Below are 19,167 nucleotides of genomic sequence, written 5' to 3'. Positions count from 1 at the left end.
CCTAAAACCTTTAACACTGTAAATCCATACCTTTCTATTTTTTTTTCTGCACCTGTGAGAGATTATCATTTCTCATCTTAGATTCTCAGATCAGAAAATGTTTCCTGAACATTCATTATCTAAACTGCTTATCCTGCTGTCAGTGTTCACCCGTACAGTGACAAAGAATTATTCATTCACACGCCTTGGTAATTTATGGTCTCCAATTGACCTTCTGCATGTTTTGGGACCGTGGGAGGAAACCGGTTGAGTCCTACGCAGAGTAGAACGTGCAAGCTCCGCGCAGATAGTTCCCCCTGTCGGAATCGAACCAGGGACATTCTTGCTGTGAGGCGCTAACCTTGGAGCTATTGTGCCGGTTTCTGTATGGACATGGATATTACCATCACTGGGGTATCAAAATTATTATATTGCTTGTGTGATTAAATGTAAGATATTTGACTGGTTATTGTGACTGCAAGGCAAATGAAGGCAGGTTTGATGGAGGGGCCTCCATGAGGAAAATTAAGTGATTGATAGCAGACGTACATTCATTGAAAAGCATAGATCCCCAGGCGATAATCAATACAATCTCTGTAATTGAAACCAACAAAAAACCCATTAAAATCAAGCAAACATCAGAAAAAAAAAAAAATGATAGTCTTAAATTGTACACAGAGTCATTTGTTACAGAAGAAACGGTCCATGCGTGAACCGTAAATACTGTTTTTCTGCGGTTAAGAGTTCGTTGAGTTTACAATTTATCACCCAGTGTGCCTGTGAGAGTGGGCACAACAGGAGTGGGTGAAAGCAGTGGAGTGTCGGATAGAATTCAGTCAGCATACATTTAATTTGAGTCTGCGGTTGAGGAGGCTGCTGACATGGGGAGGGTTTCACGCAAGATATGGATGAGATTTTTTTTTATTTGTGTGCAGAACGACACAGATAACCGTTTCTGTCACCTCATATCTTGGATTATGATTGCCTGCCTAAAGTGATGTGCTCGGCTTACAGTATCGCTCACACTCCAGATCGACTTCTTAATTCTATGCATTATCCCCAATGTTTAGCACAGATTTATAATCGATGATATTACCCAAGAGACTTGTTTTTTTTAAAAAAAACCCATAGTCAAATTTTATTATTACTGCTATCATTTTCATGCACGCAATATGAAATTTGACTGTGTCTTCCCGTTTTATTGGCTTTCCATATAAATTCCATATAAAACAAACCATAGAAAAACATTGCTGTAGAAACTCTGACCGTGAACGTCAGCTAATTCGATGTAACCGAACGAGCCAAATTAAAACACGGACCCCATCAATCTATGGAGGACGTGGGGAGAGCTTCTCCAAAGTGATATCAATATGGAAAGCGTTGGAAAGACACATTAATATGAGTTATCGCATTTCCATTTTCTAAAAATTCCATATAGAATGATAGCAGTAATTGGATGGAAACCTGACTTGTGTCTTCCAAAGCTGTGAGAACATAAGATGGTTAATTGTGAGGAAACCCGCTCCATTGGGACGTCATTATGAAGTAGCGGATGTGCATTATTAATACTTCAAACAATATAAAAGCCTATGTCGTATCCCATTCTAGGTCTCGGGGCTCAAACGTGCAATTATGCAATAAATTTTGACTACGTTCAGAGCTGTCTAATCAATGAAGCCCATCACATACACACACGCACACACACACGCAGACAGACATGTACACAATGTGTAGAACTCACAATGTCTGCATGGTAAAATTTGATATTCATTTATGCTGTGCAGTTTTATTTGTAAGTGTAAGCCCACTTTCCCACACAGCAAAGTTGTTTAGTTATATTCTTTTTACTTAAACACACGCACATTCATAAATATATATATATATATATATATATATATACATTTTATATCAGTAATAATGATTTAATCTTTGCTCCATGGTCAAGGCTAAATATAAGATTATCTTAAGTGTTTTGAATCGATGCTGATACTTATCGGATTATCAGTTCTGCTTATGTGTCTTACTCTTCTATTATAAATTCATCAATCTATTGGGGGTCATGTCGGGGAGGTGGAGGGATGCTATGCTCTCGTCAACCGCGGTGAATTCCATAGTCGAAGAGGGTTCAACCCTTCTCCAAGAGACCGTTTGTACGATGAAGCCAGCCCAACTATATCCAGCCTGAATCTCTTAGTCTCACACATCTGATCAGGTTCCTTCCCCACCTGAGAGGTGGCACTCCACGTTCTTAGAGCCAATTTCTGCAGCCCAGGATCAGACCACCAATGTCCCAGTGCACCAGATCTCCTTGGCATCTCTTCTGGAGCTGGAGTCTGTTGTGCAGGTGTCAGAGAGGAGGATGCTGAGGAAGCTCCTCAGCATCATGGACAATGTCCATCACCCCCTGCACGCCACACTGACGTCCTGTCAGAGCTCTTTCAGACGTAGACTGTCACCACCGAGGAGCTCCACTGAACGCCACAGGAGGTCTTTCCTACCTGAGGCTATCAGACTTTTTAATTCCTCTCCCTTCAGCTGCAGGGAATCTTAAAATCTTAAAACCTTAAAAAAATAAAAATAAAAAAAAAAACTCACCCACTCACTGTAAATTGTAATAATTTAGACTGTTATAATTTATCTGTAAATATGTTCATAACTGTGCAATATTTCATAACAGCTACATGTACAATATTTTTTCATACTCTTGTGCACGCCTTATCTTTCACTTGTCACTTAAGACACTTTATAGATTATTTGTATTTCTTATTCTCCCTTTTTCTCTTATTTTTTTTTACTGTTTATACAATTTTTCTACTGTTATTTACTATTGTGATATTTTTCTTGGCTACTGAGCCTGGCTACTGAGCACTCACCATCGAGACCCCCCCCCCCCCCCCCCACACACACACACACACACACACACATCGAGCCCAACAGGTTCTTGTGAACCTCACTTTGTTCGGTACTTTGCCAAGGACTTGTTTGCTTTGGTTGACCTTAGATGGGGCAAAAAGCCCCATAGTTTGGCCTGTTGTCGTTTATTCTTCAGCTACCAATGTCCAACGGTAACAAATACCGATATAATTGGGCATCACCTTGGACATCCCTAACCTGTCTTTGCTTTCCATCGGATTTATTCAAATTGAAATATGTTGCTCCGCACTTTGTTTTTGTCTGTAATAGATAATTTCTAATACAATGGATTTTTTTTTTTCAATTTACACAGTTAGCCCACAGTTGCTCATCTGCCATGCTAAAACATCAGGTGCTTCAGCAAAAAACTATCCAAAAATAAACACCGGGAACTGGCTATCCTCCAAGCTGTTCTCCCCTTGACTCATCCGTCCATGGAGGTTTTACAGGGGCACCATGGCACGTAAAATGCTGCACATAATGAGTCTAATTTGGTTGTCTGCCATATTGCACATCCCTGTAGCCAAGCCCTTTCCCTTCACTTTACTAAGTCATCCAGTAATTGCTTTGTCTAAAAGCAGCTTAGTCACAAATTGCTGCCTCCTCCTGTCAATATGTTTGCTTCACACCAATCTATTCTTTCTGGAACTTAGATTCCCTGCTGATGTTTGCTCCGTGTTCAATGTTCATCCTCGGTGCCTTTTGGTCTTTCAGCCTTATTGTGCTTGGGCAGTTATTATATCTCCTGGGACTTTTTTTTTTTAATGTCATTGTCACCTTGTTGATATTGTGAGCTCTACAGAAATGAAGTTCACTTGATGAAGGCGGTTAGAAATCGATTTCCTAAAAGAAAAGCCTTGGTCTGGCCGAAACAAGTAATAAACTTTTCAACTATGGACTTTAAAACTTTGAATGCTGCAAGATGTTCTCGATATAAGAACTCCGTATCATATAATGGTCAATGAGAAAAGACCCATCTATTTAATTATTATATCAGATATATGTCACAAAGAAGTAGGCACCCGCCCAACCTATTTTGCATGAATCAAAACTGTGTGCAAATAGAAAATACTAATTGCTTAATCATACTCATTGATAATGAATATTTCCACTTAATTAGTCAATATAAAGCATTTATTGATGTCTTCATAAGCTGGATCATAATCAGTGCTTTTCCACTATTACAATTTAATGGATAAATACAGTAATGAGACTAGTTACATCATAAATGGGAATATTTGTATTAGAAGGACTCTTTAGACTGCTTTTCATCAGATAAGAAAATATAATGATCTATTATAAAAGGAGAATTAATATTCGGCCATTATGCCACTTATACAGAATAAACTATATATAGAGATTACCTTTTATGGACAAAGTTTGCCTTTTTTAGTCAGTGGTTAGTTGAGTAAAAACTTCTCGTCAGCTAAAGCAGCCTTCCTGACATAACACAATCTGTCAGCGCAGCAGAAAATTATAACTCTTTGTATTAAACAGCCTTGGATTATTTTCTCTTTCAGGCTGGCCGACGAGCATACATATATGTCCAAGTATGCATTTGTATCCAAGTATAGCAAATGGTTTCTGTTATGAATAAAATGGGTATCAGAGGATCTGATTGCTCGACTTGTCTCCGAGACGATCATAGGCGGAACTCTCGTGAACTTGATTACATTGGAAACAAACTCCACTTGGACACAGAAACACGATTAAGTGATAATGTTCAAAACCAAGCTCCTTACGACCGATGGCTTTTGGTGGCGAGTTTATAACTCATGCACTCGTCATAACAAAAGCTCATAAAAATGTCGAGGATAAAATTATGAAAATGGGAAGTTTTATGTCCGGCATGTAAGAAGTCTTCTCCACTTTAATATCATAATGCTCTGCGAAACACTTTTTCGTGCCATTATTCAACATCGTGAATTTAGTCCTTTAGCTAAAGAAACACTCCAGTTTCATCAGCGTTTCCTTATCCACCCAGTTGTGAACTAAATTGAACAAATGTTGTTCCCCTACCGAACCCTTCGGATTTCTTCTGCCTTATGTCATGGATATAATGTTGTCATCCAGCACGTTGCACCTCTCAAAATCAAATGCTCATCAGTTGCATTACGGGATACTGCTGCACTCGGAAGGATATTATCAACCTCACCACAGACACATTGATGTTTTTTTTCGAGGTTTTAACTGTTTAATGGAACGATATTTGTTTTTATTTAACCGTCTGTGACAGACTGAATGGATAAACCTGGCTAAAACCTAAGCAGGGACTGAAGGGAGTTATCATGTTGAATAGTGGCAGCAACTCTGCTAAGTATGATCTGAACGGGTTAATGCAAAGCATATTTACTATGAATTAAAGGACCATTTATCTCTAATTCCTTTTTAATATTCTGTTGTTTATGAGAACCAAATGCTTTGATTCGGATGAAAGACCGATCTGGTTTCAACCGAACTTTCCGAGTTAAAAGTGATTTATGTTTTACAATCATAGCAACATCAACGGAGCACAAAAATAACCTTGGAAGATCTTGATCATAGTGCATCTTTGTATTCAACATGGTATCTTTTGTATATTTGTATTTCTTTGATCAAATGATTATATTAATTTATCTAATAATAATATAAATCTTTATGATTTAAATAAATTGTTAGTAGTTGTTGAATTTCCATGTCCTGTATGTTTGTTTATTTTGGCATCACACATTTGACATAAAACAACTGACCTGTAAATCAGCATGGAAGTTACCGACATATTATCAATAAATTACCTTAAATAATCATCTCATGTGAATTTAATATTTTCCCACCTGAGGGATAAATAGACACAAAAGAATGGGGGACAAAAATCTGAAAAAATAACTTTGTACCATGAGCTGGGAAATAGATTCTTGTTTTTACTCATGTCTGGGAAAATTTGGCTTTTACCGGGAACCCTGGCCTTTTAGATTTACACACATTTCAATTCCTCTTTTATTCCTCGTGCTGGAAAACCAGGGGTAAAATTGCATCCAAGCTTGGAAAATCTTTGACTTCTCTTCCACATTTTGCAATTCCTTCATCCACAAAAATTCCATTGCTTTATTATCCTCCTTAACTCCAGGTGCAAGAACGCACAGTCTCAATACTTGCTGGAGACAGTGTCCAGATGCGTCTTCCCAATGTTAATTTTGGCACAAATGTATTTTTATGCGGTAACTCTCTATTCACATCATTCCGCAGTCATCGTGTTGAATTCACAAATAGCAACAGCGATGTAGTCTGAACTCTACGCATTTTTGAGTCGGATACATCCCATCTGTCACTTGATGTTTTTTATGGGTGATTTCCATGTAGCGCTCTGTAGCTGGCTCTTACCTGTCTGAGAAAGGTTACTTTCACACTGTATGGAAATTTTATCCGAAAGGCAACGCCACATACCAACCCAAAGCAGAATGAGAAATAGACAAACGTCGAGGAGAATAGAAATAATACACTTACTAGCAGCACAGTCAATATTTTGCTCCAAATATTTACTTTACAGCCGGCAGTAAAGGGTGCTTACAAGAGTGAATTCATTTTTTTTTTTTTTTTTTTATGTAGAGTAAAGAGGACAACAACACTAGTTCAGGTCAGAGCATTGAAATAAACACGCAAAAAGTGTTTAAACAGTCCATTTGGAGGCCAGAGCATTTAGCGGTCAGGCCACTTTATTTGATTTTAACAGCCACCAAGGACCCTGTCACAGTAAAACAGCTCCTCTGCTCCTTTGGAAAGTGGCAGCCATTGTCATTTCATTGCCACCGCTCAACCAATGGAGAGAAAAAGTAGTACCGCATTATAGCGCATCCCACGTTTCCTTGTAATTTCCCTCATCCCCTGAGTAAATTTGATTCATATTTAGATCATTTAACAGTATAAATGTATATACAATTCTTAGAGAGGGTTGCACAGTGGTTTGCGCTTTCACTTCACAGCAAGAAAGTCAGATTCCGACAGGGTGTAGGGTTTTTTGTGAGGAGACACGTGTCTGCGTGGGTTTCGTCAGGGTCGTGTGGTTTCCTCCCACGGTCCAAAAACATCCAAGAGGTCAACAGGAGACCCTAAATTGCCCAGATGTGTGAATGAGTGAGCAAATGGTTGTATGTTTCTACTGTGTGTGTGAGCCTGTGATGGACTGACGACCCACCCGATAATGAATGAATGAATTGTTGAAATGGAATTGCAAGCATGTAGAATAGTTGCAGGTAGTTTTGTGTATTTATGTAAAAGACTTCACAGGTAAGATAAAAAGACTGGTACACGCTGTTGTCAATGCAATTTTGCAATTTTGTTCATGTAGCAACACTGAATTATTTTAAATTATAATTAGTTAAACATGTACCATCAGATGTGATCGTTGTGAAATGACCTACACTGTCACTGCAGTGGATGCAGTGTATTGATGTAAGACTTGCAGCATCCTGTGTTTCACTTTCATAATTCCTGTAGCTTTGTTATAATATGCCTTGATAATATTCTCAAAAGGCTTCAGTGATATTCCAGTGATTCCCCACATTGTTTAATATTGTATATAATCCAATGTCGGTCTTCATTGATCCCCCCGCATGACATAAAATACTAATTTCATCGATTGCATTGATTATACCTGTCATATTTTTTTTCTCTGATTGTGAAAATAGCATTAAAAATATGAGAAAAGGCTAAATATCCTGGAAAGCATGAAAATAGGTTGCAGATCATATCCGCAGGGACTTTTTATAATGGACAGTTTTAATTGTTGACATTAATGCAGATTTTTCAAACGAGGAAATCAGGCACAGCCATTCGAGAAACCTGTCTTGATTTGTGTTATTCAATTTTTACAATTATTCTATGACAAGTTTGAAGCCTGTGATTTAATTTGTATTTTTTTATTATTAATTGGTGGTCCAATCTGTCACATATTTGCTCACACGAATGATCTGCAGCTTGGCGAATACATAGGAACTTTCCAAGGAGGAGAGTTCGCCTTTATATCTCTGTGTTTGAGTTTGATATAACAATGTGGGTGACATTTCTTCATTGTTTGCTGTTTTCATTTCGGATCAAGGAGCGGAATTACCAGTGTATCATCGCTAGATCGATAAACCCGCGACGGATATAACAACATTGATTTTTGACCAAAAAAATATCACTGACTTTTGGGCTGATGACGATATGGACAGGAAATTCTAAAACTTCTTGCTTGTACAGATAAACATGGAGTCTCGCCGGCTGCTGATATTTAATGTATTTGATAATTATGTTTGTTCCCATGGCAATAGCATTTAAAAGGACAAGCGAATGGGTGCTATTCCAGCTTCTCTTAAAGTCATAAAGAACCCCCCCCTTCTTAACCTTTCAGACATAACAAACTCACTTTCATCCTTTTGTCATTTGACCATCTGTTACAACAGGTTAGTTATTTGGTTTACACAACCCCTCAGGAATTCTCTTTTCAAAGTTAGCGATAGAAATCTCAGCGTGCGTGAGAATGCTGCGGTGATAAATACGCAAACGGTATCTGGAGAGCAGTGCATCTTTGGTTCGAATTGTTTTAATGACTAATTATTGCGGCCTTGCTGAGCTGCGGATAGGAGGTGAAAGAGGAGGTAAAGGTCCGCTTGGCAGAGCCTCCCGGATGCCAACATTTCATCGGACTATTCAAGCATACTCTCAAGTGTTTTATTCTCGAAGGCTTCAAAGGGCAAATATAAGTAAACGTAGGGTTGGTTGTCTCTTTGACATATACGTCTGAGACTCTGAAGTCAGTAAATTGTCTTCTCCTTCGGAGCTTTTGACGGATCCCTCCCCATCCTTGCATTGCACGATGTGATGTATAGCGGTATGTTTTCTGCCTCCACGCTGAGTCTGGTCTGTGACAGAATGTATAGTTTTTCTTATCTCCAAAAGCCGGTTCTCCGTGCATTTGTAATTCTCCCCCTTGGTTGTTCATAACCAGTCTCGCTCTCACATGTGCTCAGGAACGCACACGGCCTGCGATATTTTCCAATGCTCCCTTCATTTCCCTTTCATCGGGCCATCCATTACGGCCGGGGTGTCAATGCGAAGGCAATCCCGGCGTGATTCATTGTGTGCTGTATAACTCAAATATGTGGCTTCTGTGTGATAAAGACCGCCTGGCAAATGAAGGGACGTCTGTCCAGCGAACTCGCTCTCTTTGAGTCTTTAAACCCCCGAGACCCTCGTGTTGGAACAACCAATGTGGGAAGTCATTAAGAACGTTCAACATTGTGTGTGTGTATGGTGTCTGATGGACATTTACCGTCATGCTGACCCTGAGAATTGTATTTTGTTTTATTTCTTATATCTCAATACAGGAAAACCATCCTGTATCTTGACAGACATCTACAGCATTGATCTCCTGACACTAACGCTTGATTCATTTCCAACTTTAGCTTCGCTTGGAACCAAACTGTCGTAACCATTTTTAAGGGGCCTCGGTGTCTGAAGATCTGAATTGATGATTCTGGCTTTAATTAGTATAGCCTGTTTTAGTGATATCAATAATTCTTTACAGGCTATGCTAATCTGTGCCAGAATCAGCAATGCAATTGTGACGGATGCATTTCTCCATGACGTACATTAAGTCATTTTATTGCACCGCTGAGAGGAATATGTTGCTGTTTTTCTTGTGTTTTCGGGTGGGGGGGTGGGGAGGTAAAAAAAGGAAAAGAAAAACTGTCTTATTTTGGAGGTTACTGAATTCTGACCTGCCCTGCCAGGAGATACACAGAGGAAAAGAATAAATCGTTCTGAAAAGTAATTATCTGTTTCCGTTTGTGAAAACTGTAAATGAGAAGCACATTAATAGTAAGAGTTCATCTGCTGTACCGCGATCCTTCTCCTCCATAACAATATTTTGGTTGAAAACCATTTGGTTGAGCTTCAGTCATTGGATCCCTCAGAATGACCTTGTTACATTGCGCAGGCTCATTTATAAGGTACGTTGTTTTGTCAAGAGCCAGATACTTCAGAAAAAAATAAAGGGGAATAAAGAGCTTCTTCAACCCTTGAATTAGGAGGCTCACAAAAAGCCTTTTCACAGAAAAAAATCTCACTAATTTCTAACTGCCAAATTTACCACTGGTGTGAAGAGCTCACAGCAGTTTTTCCTCTGGTGCTTCCCAGATGAATATATAGATATTCTTTTTTACATAAAGGAAGTTGATTAAAAGTTTTTGTTTTGTTTTTTTTCCTCACGGCGGGATCCCAAGTCCATCCACAGGTCTGTCTGGCCGTGTTAATTGGAAAATGCCAGCAAACAGTACGGCGGGCCCGTACTGTGCACCTTATGTGCCGCAATCAAGCGGGCTTTTCCGAGACCGCTCGGCAGCTCGATGAGTGTAAATGCCAAAGATGATGTCAGTAAATCATCCCCCTCTTGTTTTCTCATTTCACCTTTTGTTCTCGGATCAGCGATTTGCACAGGAGTAGGCCCGCACCCCGCTTGTTGGTGCGGTTCCATTAACCTGCTGCTTTTTGGGTTTGTAACCTATGGACACCTAATTTAATAGTGTGTCTCCCTTTAAAAAGGCCATTATCTCTGCAGAGGCTGGTTTGACCTCTATGAAGGTAGATGTGTAATATCTGTGTCTTCTTTGTAAGTGTACCTATAAAGATGTAATCCCTAAAATTCCAACTTTATTTAACTGTTTTCACTTTCTTGATAGGTCTTTGATATGAAAAATATTAAACGCAGAATTTGAATGTCGACAGAAAGCTCATTTAAGTCGGTTTTCTGCTAAAATAAGCACTTTTGTTTTTATATGTCGCATATTGATCTCTTTTTTTCCCTCGGTAAATTACTTTTATATTACCTATCATAACTGCTGTGCTGATTCATGGAATAGGTCTTGCTTTTCATTTTCTTGTTTTTTTTAATTTTATTTATAACAATCATTTAGGTGTCTAAAAACAACAGTTCTGAGGATGACAGACATAAAATTCTGTTTTTTACAATGAAGCCAAAACATTCAATCACAGCCAGGGACAGATAAGAAAGGGGGCTGTGAGGTATTTATTCCTGACAGTGAGTACTATTTCATAGTAGTCACACAGTTATCACCAAATAAAACTGACTTGATGGTTTTCTTAAGCGAGGGGAAACTTCCCTGTCACTCTGCTGTTAAATGATAAGAGGACATTACGCAGCTTGGAAAATACTGCTGTATGGTTGATATGCCTACAAATCTGGGCTCTAAGGGACTGGCATTCTGTTTTTGGCCTTTGATAGGCAGAGGAGCAAATGGCGTCGGCGTCTTGAGGCAGTTGGATCAAACCCCGGTGAAAAAACACCGGCCCTCCCAGACGGGTGAATTAACACAGATGTGCACAACCCTTCGAATGCAGCTGAACAGACGCTTCCCTTCGTCTTGAGCGGGAATATCAATCCACCTGCACAGGCTTCGCTTCGAGCGGCGGATAGAGGAAATGCGCTCCCATTAACATAATAACCCGCAGGGTCTTACTCATGCATGACCTTTACAGCGGTTTTAAGTAATTTACCATTAGTCATTGTTTAGTTTTCATGAGGGGACACAAACCCGTACACACACACACACACACACACACACACTCGCGCATAAACGACGTACCCAGAAATCTGCAATGTACTCAAAGCTCGAGGTGATTGATTTTGGTGTTTGCCGTATTAATCTACTGCCCACTGTGTCTTGTTATCTGCATTTATGTTGATTAATCATCTGCCTTTATTGCTAACAGCCATTAACTTGCACGTTTAAGATTCCATCCATCTTGTTCGTCCGCATTTAAAACAGTAATGTGGACGTTTAAATCAGTCCCACGCAGAACGCCGTTTAACAGAAAGCCAATGATGGCATTACTTTTCCCTTCCACATGATCTTAAAGCGAATAAAATATGCTCCAGATGATCAATTCCCCAGCCGGAGCTTTTATCTCTGTCAGCTTATCAATCACCCCATCAATAGAGCTAATGTTCCGAGTTTTCTTTGTAATTATGTTAATGTAACCATGAAAATACGGAGATAACTGCTACAGCAATTTTCTTTTTTGCTTCTTTTCCTTTTTTTTTTATCCCTCGTCTGGCTGTCAGCAGGATTGAGGCATTGACTTCTATTTATTTATTTTATTCTAACCTGGGCTCTTTTTTTTTTTTTTTGTAAAACCAAGCGGAGGAAGAAATCCATCCTACTCGGTTTTGCCTGTACAAAGACTTTCATAAATTGTCGGGGAATATCCCTTGGAGAAGAGCAGACGCCTCCCGTCTCCCATCCGCGTCCCTAATGACTGTTTTTGGAAATGCCTCATTTAAGATCCTAAAGTGATAGTTAAGTATAACCATCACTTATGGCTGATAAAAACAAAGTAGTGCTTACAAGGCTTTTGTAGACATGTTACATGTCAAGAAATTCAAGCGAATACTTAACAATTATTGTTGTGAGGAAGACATAAATTATTAAGACTAAATGAGTCAGTTAAGAATTGTGAAACCAATAAATTTTTTAAATTCATGTTTTATACATGAAGCCATTCACATCGTCTAATATGGGTATTTTATGAATTAGAAAGCAATGTTTTAGTAGTAGGTAAATGGGAAGGGTGTTGCTTATAAATATAAGTTAATGATTCACAAAGGACTGAGATATGCATGCAGAGTGCTAATAGATGTTTTAAAGAGCCCTATCTATTCTACAATTGGTGATTAATTCAGGCTGTCAGAGGAAATTAAGTTATTCTCTCATCTTATCTTAAGCTAAGAGCTACTTTTGGTTTAAAACAAAACAAAGTGCATTGTAATTTTGCAGATGACTTGTCATTTAGGTAATCTGTCAGTCACAGCTGCTCGAGAATCATAACACCAAGTTATCACAAAGCACTTCCCAAGTGCTCACCTCTTTTTATGTCTTAAGATTCTTTTTACGTTTCATCAATTCCATCCCATTATAATTTCAATATAGGTCCTCCAAGGGCCCCAGGATCCTTGTACCTCTTAATTAATTCACAATCACCCGAGTGTAAAATGTAACCCTGTCTGTTTAAGAAATAATAAAAAAAAGACATCCTGGAACATGAATCGGCGGCAATAAAGTTCGGCTGCTGACATAACTTCTTTTTACGATGTTAATAGTTTGCAAGTTGGTCACTCCGGTGACACTCTGGACTAGAAGCTACTCATCAGGCATTTATCTGTAATCCCCTCAGCCTGCAAGGGACGCTTGTTTAACCCATCCATCCGTCCATCCGTCCATCCATCCATCCATCCATCCATCCATCCATCCATCCATCCATTCACCTGTTTTTAGTTTATCTCCTGTTTTTTTATTTTGATCTCATTTTATTGTTGTGCTGTGCTCTGCTTTGCTTGTAAACTTGTTGACCCTGAAAATGAGGGAGACCTCAGTGGTCTTACAAGTATAAATAAAGGTTATTATTATTATTATTATCCATCCATCCATCTTCACCCTCTTATAGGGAGTTGGATCGTGGGGGCAGCAGCCGGATCAGTGAGGCCCAGACCTCCCACTCCCCCGCCACATGGTTCAGCTCCTCTGGGGGGACCTTAAGACTTTCCCAGGCCAGCCTGGAGACATAGTCTCTCCAGCATATCCTGGGTCTTCCCCGTTGTCTCCTCCTAGATGGACTTGCCCGGAATATCTCCCCTGGTAGGCATCCAGGAGGCATCCTTACCAAATGCCCGAGCCACCTTATCTGGCTCCTCTTTATGTGGAGGAGCAGCGGCTCTACTCCAAGCTCTCCCTGGATGACCCAACTTCTTATTCTATCTCTAAGGGAGAATCCAGCCACCCTGCGGAGGTATCTCCTTTCGACTGCTTGCGTCCGCGATCTCGTTCTTTCGGTCGCTACCCAGAGCTTGTGACCATAGGTGAGGGTGGGAACGTCGATCGATCGGTAAATTGAGAGCTCCCTCTGCAACACAACAGACCGGTACAGAGTCCACATTGCTACAGACGCCGCATCAATCCGCCTGTTGATCTCCGGCGCCATCCTACTCTCACTCGTGAATAAGACCCAGAGATACTTAAACTCCTCCGCTTGGGGCAGGACCCCTTTCCTGACCCGGAGTGGGCATTCCACCCGTTTCCGGTCTAGCATGACGGTCTCGGAATCAGAGGTACTGATCCTCATCCCGGCCACCTCACACTCGGCTGTGAATCGTTCCAGTGAGAGCCGGAGATCATGGCCTGATGAAGCCAACAGATCCACATCATCTGCAAAAAGCAGAGACTTGATCCTGCGGCCACCAAACCGGATTCCCTTGACGCCCTGGCTGCGCCTAGAAATTCTGTCCATAAAAGTTATGAACAGAATCGAAGGCAGTCGAGGCAGAGTCCAACTCTCACTTGACAGGGGTCTGACTTACAACGAGCAATGTGGACCAAGCTCCGACACTGATCATACAGGGACCGAACAGCCCGTATGACGGGGTACGGTACCCCATACTTCCGGAGCACGCCCCACACGGTTGCCCGGGACACGGTCGAATGCCTTCGCCAGGTCCACAAAACACATGTAGACTGGTTGGGCAAACTCCCATGCCCTCTCGAGGACCCTGTGGAGGGTATAGAGCTGGTCCACTGTTCCACGACCAGGACAAAAACCCCACTTCTCCTCCTGGATCCGAAGTTCAACAACCCAGCGGACCCTCTTCTCCTGAATAGACCTTACAAGGGAGGCTGAGGAGTGGTTGGAGCACACCCTCCAGTCACCACCCCAGTCTGCCAGTCCTTGTTTAACCCTTCTGATAAAACCCCGGCTGATTTTCGCCCATCGGCGAGGGGGGAAAGCCGAGTAAGTGTGGGGCCTCCTGAGGTCACATCTCTTGGCGTTATACTCCAGAGCACCAGACCTCTCCATTTAGCAAAGTAATTCAACTCATTACCTCTTTGCAAACTGTATGCAAGGGAAGTGTTATGCCTCAGCAGCTATAGGTTGTTAATCCTCCTCACTCCATGAGGTATCCGCTATGTCTGGCTGCGCGTGCTTAGCATCTTCCCCGTCCCCTCTGATACAGTGAGAATTTTTATTTCACATCATAGCCCTCTAGCCAGGGGGCAGAAAATGTTCCGACTTTTTTTCATTTGCGGCACGTCAAGATCGGAATGTATGATTTGATATTGGAATCCCGGTGATGTGGTGAAGCGTTCAGGACAAATAAACGTGTTACCACAGTTACGGGGTTCCACACTGCATTTTACCCTCCCTGTTTTTGTTATTTGAGATGTAATATGTCATTTCTGTCAGCAACAAACCGAATCATTGCCATAAGACACACCGGGCTGCGTAAATATGTTGATTTGTGATGTGAGACTTTCCGAAAACGTTCTTCTTCGGAGATTTTTCAGGATTTTGGTTCATTAATTGTCTCTCTCCAGATTTCACGGAATAACCCTGCAAAGAAAACCATGCCCTGTGTTGAATTTGCATTTAATTCACGATGATAATGCCGATCCTTTTCATTCACAACACTAGGAATGTGAACCGTTGCTGCTTTTCTCAGCCTGCTCTGGTCAACCGTCATCGGAATGTACCACTTGCTACCGAGGCATTTATGGGTTTACAAGAAACTACAAACACAGCAATCAGAGGGAATGAACATAAAATAAATATTAACCGCACTGTTGCTGAGTGAAAAATGAAAAGCAGTAGTAATGTACCTGGAGTGAATATAAACAAACTATACAAAATGAAATGCTAAAAAGCATGAATCAGCATTTATCAGTGTTTATCAGTTAATTACTAGGCATGTTAAGAATAATTTTGCAACTTGAATCATGCTTTTTTTTTTCTTTTCTATTGGTATTATTTTAAAACCTTTTTTTTCTGAAAATGGGCAAATGGGAGTGCGGGAAGATTGGAAGTCCCGCTTTGGTTTCCCCTTAGATGGAATTTTAATGAATCTGCACTTCTAGTGTCCCATGTCAAGTTCATGTCTTGGGGTATATTCAAGTTTGATTGCCTTTGCTCCATCAACTAAACTGAACTACTATTGTGATTTTAATTCAATTTTATTTTTTGAAGTGCAATAATTGTCATTGCCATTTCCTCTATGAAATATTGCAGCCAAGAGTTCCCTCTTGTACTTTATTAATTAATGGCACTCCATTGGTTTAGGTCATTCCCTGGTGGAAAAAGGAAAAGCTCTCCAGTGGGTTGTTCTTCCCTGGGGATCCTCATGTGAGTCACACATTATTTTTTTTTTTTTTTGTTCGGCTTTATTACACGTCATGTATATTTTCTCTGTGGGGTAGGACTTCACTGGAAAAAAAATTAATAAATAAACACACTCCAAATCTGGAGTCCTTTCAGCATTTGATTAATAGGCGATCACTGACTGGTTTATTTGCATAGCCTAATCTCATGGTCAAGTGGCTCGCTGTGCACAGTCAAACATGTCTGCGCCATGACATTTCACTCGACTGAGTTAGACTTAGGGCTGGGTATTAATAACCACATTTAAAAATACAATAATAATAATGATAAATAAATTATTTATCTAGCCATTGAGTTCAGCTCAGAATTACTTGTTTTCCCTTCCCCCAGCATGGGGAGAAGCACTTGACATAATTCATTTGACATAATTCTTTATTGTTTATGCAATGACCTGCACCATATTTAGTAAAAATAAATTAAAATAAAGATAACCATCTATTCCCACATCATACTATCTTACATCTATGATTTATTTCCTCCTGTTTCCCCTGACTCTTTCTCCTCTAACCGTACCTCAGCACAGCACACCAGAAATAACCTTACAGACAAACGTACAGCATATTTGCATGGCACAGAAAATCCTCCATCAGCATTGCATGGTGAGACTCCAGTATTGGTCCACGTCCAATACTGAGGGACGAATTGTACCGCAGTGTAAGGATAAAGCAAAAGCAATAGAAGGTGGGGGGGTGCTGTGATGGAGGAGAGATATGTTACTGCATTGAAACATTTTTTTTTTTTCATTTTATATTTTTAGTTGTTTGTGTTTTCTGTAATTAGTACTTTTTTAAGCTTTTAAGTTTTTTTTTTTTTTTTTCTTTGTTACAAAGTATCCTGTAAAATGATTTGAAACTACAGGTAAAAAGATAATACACTGATTTGTTGAGATACACGTCCTAGAGACCTTAAGCCTTAAATGACTGCTGCATCTTGGAAAGATGAAAATTTGATTTGTAATTGTGATGGCTTTTCTGAGAACAAGAAACCATTTAACCGCTGATTATTTTAAATTGAATTAATTCAGTCAATTCAATTAATTTGAATCTTGTTCATTATTTTATCATGTGACTAAAATGGTCATGTCTGACTTCTATTCCTCAAACTTGATTTTCTGACTTCTCACATTATTCCTTTATCCATGAAAAACAATGTTCTTTCTCAAGGAACATAAGAACAACACACACTCATACACACAATGCAATCCATCCCACTTACTATCAATGAAACAAGCACTGCCAACTGGTTAATGGATTTTTCTCTCGATTTCTTGCCTCATCCAGATTCCCGGCTGTATTAGCTTGTCCGTGCATTCACCCCATTGCTCTTGCGGCAATTTGTCTCTGCACGCAAGTGGACCTTGGAGATGGAAAATCTCTCATTTCAATAAAGCCTGTTGCACGGAATTGTATCTTTACAATTTCGCCATTGCACCTGCTTCTGATCAGACAAAATTAAGAGACAAAGAGCTTTGACTTGATGGGAATTTTGATAGCCACCTCTGCGTGTCGCCATGACATTGTATATTGGCATTACGCTGTGTGCACAATTATTAGGCAAGTGATGATTCTGACCTTTCCAAGCTGTATAAACTTGAATACTTATTAGATTTAATGCATATCAGGTGATATGTATTTCTATAATGAAGGACAGTGTGGCCTGTGGAGATCAGCACCTTATATCAATGTGTGGATAATTATTAGGCAGCTTCTTCTCCTCAAGAAAAATGGACCAAAAAGACATTTAAATGACGCTGAAAAGTCAAAAATTGTACAAAAGTCTTTCAAAGGGATGCAACACTCTTGAAAGATCAAAGATATTTTGGCGTGATCACAGAACCATCAAACGTTTTTTTTTGCAAATAGTCAGCAGGGTAGAAAGAAACGTGTTGAGAAGAAAAGACGCAAATTAGAATCAAAGAAGAATCAAACATGAAGCTACCAGGAACCCATAATCCTTCAGTACTGCCATATTCCACAACTGCAACCTACCTGGAGTGTCAAGAAGTACGAGGTGTTCAGTTCTCAGAGACACGGACAATGTAAGAAAAGCTGAAACTCGACCACTTCTTAACAAGACACATAAGTTGAAACATCAAGAATGGGCCAAGAAATATCTGAAGACAGAATTTTTAAAGGTTTCGTGGACTGATGGGATGAAAGTGACTCTTGACGGACCAGATGGACGGGCCCGTGGTTGGATCAGCAACAGTCACGGAGCTCCACTTCGACTCGGATGCCAGCAAGCTGGAGATGGGGTACTTGTACGGGAAGGTATTATTAAAGATGAGCTAGTTGGACCTTCTCGGGTTGAAAATGGACTCAAAATCAACTCTCAGACCTACTGGCAATTTTTAGAAGACATTTTCTTCAAGCAGTGGCACAGGAAAAAGTCAGCATCTTGCAAGAAGACTTTGATTTTTATGCAAGACAATGCTCTATCACACGCATCAAGGCACTCCACTGCGTGGCTGGCCAGTAAAGGCCTTAAATATGAAAAACTAATAAGATGACCCCCTTCTTCACCTGACTTAAACTCTATTGAGAACTTTTGGGACCTTTGTAAGCAGGAAAATTACAGTGAAGGTAAACAATACACCTCTCTGAATAGTGTCTGGGAGGCCCTGGTTGCTGCTGCCCAAAAAGTTGATTCTGACTAGATCAAAAAACTGACTGCCTCAGTGAATGAAGCCTTGTGTTTGTTATCGAAAAGAAGGGTGGCAATATTGGTAACCAAGGTTGTTTTTTTTTTTGACATTTCAGAAATGTTTATTTGTAAATTTGAGTTTGTTTATTTTTCTCACTTTAACAGGTGAAAATCAACACCTGAGATGGAAAACAAAAGTTTTTCATCTGGTTGCATAATAATTCTGCACACTAATAGTTGCCTAATAATGATGTACATATAGATATTCTCTTGAGAAAGAAAAAACTTCACTTTTGCTACTTGAATGTTCAGGTTTGAGGGTTTGTTAACATTTTGGACTGACCAAGAACACTGTAGATGTACATTAACAAAATGAATTCTCAAAAATACAGC

General features: G+C 40.0%; 1 protein-coding gene across 3 annotated transcripts in view; it reads left to right on the top strand.

The window, feature by feature from the left end:
- chrm3a (cholinergic receptor, muscarinic 3a) overlaps positions 1–19,167 on the top strand; it is a 94,071-nt gene that overhangs the window by 31,294 nt on the left and 43,610 nt on the right. The window contains exon 3 of one of the 3 annotated variants that reach the window (XM_086171931.1): positions 16,033–16,095. The exons of the other annotated variants lie outside the window; for them this stretch is intronic. The gene's annotated coding sequence lies outside the window, so the exon portion shown is untranslated. The remainder of the gene's footprint in view (positions 1–16,032; positions 16,096–19,167) is intronic. 3 annotated transcript variants of the gene reach the window in all.

This window comes from Fistularia commersonii, chromosome 2 (assembly GCF_037954325.1).
Source record: "Fistularia commersonii isolate RoL2024-O1a breed Wild chromosome 2, RoL_Fcom_v1.0, whole genome shotgun sequence".
Taxonomy (NCBI): Eukaryota; Metazoa; Chordata; class Actinopteri; order Syngnathiformes; family Fistulariidae; genus Fistularia; species Fistularia commersonii.
Note: the sequence above shows the minus strand (reverse complement) of the source record. Positions and strands in the feature narration are given on the sequence as shown.